A 1,998-nucleotide genomic window follows, 5' to 3' on the forward strand; every position below is an offset into this window, starting at 1 on the left:
TGATCCCTCATTATCAATTCTGACTTTAAAGTCTAATGATATTGTAATTAATGAACTTTGAAGTCTGCAGTAAAATTTTATATATCATACAGTGACAATATATTACTTCTATTTCAATATCTAACAAACTCACTGAAACCAACAGATATAGGATATTTTTACTTTATTAATACTTGCTTTAAATTAATAGCAAGTTACCTCCTTTTGTTTGAGTGACATGAAAGGGCAGATTTGCTTCATTGTCAATATCAGAGACATAACACTGCATGCATTTTATGCTAATGAAATAGATATATCAATATATAAGTGAAATACTATGGTTACTACAATAGTAATAAAACTTAAGTAACAGATGTGATACACTGAGATAAAGAGATTGCCTTAGTCCTTATGTATTTGAGGCCGTTTCCATAAATAATAAAGAATTATTTCTTATAGCTTTAAAGATTTTTTTTTACAATAAATTACTTAAAAAAACAAAACATATCAATTACAGAATAATGATTGATTTAATATCTTATTTAATTAAAATCTTCTTTTGTGATGTTTAAATTATATATATAATTGTCTATTCTTGAAAAAAGTATTTATGATTTAGATGCATATTATAACATTATGGTGAAATAAAAATAAACGTATATGAATTAAGATTGTGTTTTGTTTATTCTAAATATTTATTTCATTTATCTTTATTTTTATTTCTTCAAGTTTTTTCCTGTATATTCTTGAAAAAAAGTATTTATTATTTAGATGCATATTGTTATAGTCATTCAGGTGAAATAAAAATTAATGTTTTAAATGATGGCTGCTCAATTAAATAATTTGAGCAACCATTAATCTCATCAGTGTCATCTTACATGACCAATCCTATTAGTGGTTCATAAGTGGTTCATAAGTTGATTACACCTTTATAATCTAATCAATATCTTGGTGGGTGTAATGTCCAGGCTTAGAGGGTGTAATGACCAGGGGTGTAACGTCCAGGGGGTGTAATGACTGGACACCCTCGATCATCTACTGCAGTGCGTCTGCATAGAGTTCTGTGTTGATGCAATTATAATTTCCCAATAATTTGCAGATATAACTTATATGGTATGATTTTTTTGTAATTTGTTATTAGCTTAGTATTTTTGATTTAATTGTAGTTCATGTTTATGCTTTATTTCGATTTTATTGTGTTTAAAGGAGGTAAAAACGAAACATGCCAAAAGGCAAAGCGGGTGGGGTATGGAAAAATATATTATTAATTAAGTTTGGGCAAATTAGAAGTTTGATTACCTTTGGTAAAATACTTTTCTTTGAAAAGAACAATTATTTTAAAACAGATAACTATGCTGTCTTTAAATGTTATTGAATGGTTTATTGTTATAACTTATATAAACCTTTTTTTTTCAGGAACATCACAGTGTCAACAGAAGTCAGAAACTGGAATACTGTATCTCATTCTGCATGAAGCTCAAGAATTCTACACCTGGAATGTTATTAACTCTTGCAATTAATATTATACATCACCACAGTTACATAACTATCTTCTTTGAAAAAAATAAAATAAAGATACTTCAGATGTGTGTCTACTTCAGGGAGACGGAAAACTACAACGGGCGAGGCATGGTCAGGGGTGATAACCCCAAAAAAGGGTTAGGGTAAGGGTTAGGGTTAGGGGTCGGGGTAGGGTTAGGGTTGGGTTTAGGCTAACCCAAACCCTAACCCGACCCCTAACGCTAACCCAAATCCAACTGTGTGTAATTATATTCTGTTTCAACAAATCTCCTCCATTGTATACACTGGTTTATTTGTGCTTTTTGTTTGATTCGAATTTGATTATGTTTGTACTTCTATTTGTCTCTTTGTTATTAATACAATTGTTAACACTGCTACTTTACTTTTTGTTGTGTTTGTTAATTAAATAAAAATGTGCTACACTGTGCTATTTTTGCTATAGTAGTTGAGCAACCAAATATTCTTGTCTTATATCTAGGGCAATTTATCTTGCACTTG

The 1,998-nt window shown here is 29.6% G+C and overlaps 1 long non-coding RNA gene across 1 annotated transcript; it reads left to right on the forward strand.

Annotated features, from left to right (window-relative positions):
- Positions 1–1,004: 1,004 nt before the first annotated feature.
- Positions 1,005–1,562, forward strand: LOC127860212 (uncharacterized). Its single transcript, XR_008039640.1, has 2 exons — positions 1,005–1,092; positions 1,396–1,562. It is a non-coding gene; the product is annotated as an uncharacterized LOC127860212 (long non-coding RNA).
- Positions 1,563–1,998: the final 436 nt, after the last annotated feature.

Source organism: Dreissena polymorpha, chromosome 15 (genome assembly GCF_020536995.1).
Source record: "Dreissena polymorpha isolate Duluth1 chromosome 15, UMN_Dpol_1.0, whole genome shotgun sequence".
Taxonomy (NCBI): domain Eukaryota; kingdom Metazoa; phylum Mollusca; class Bivalvia; order Myida; family Dreissenidae; genus Dreissena; species Dreissena polymorpha.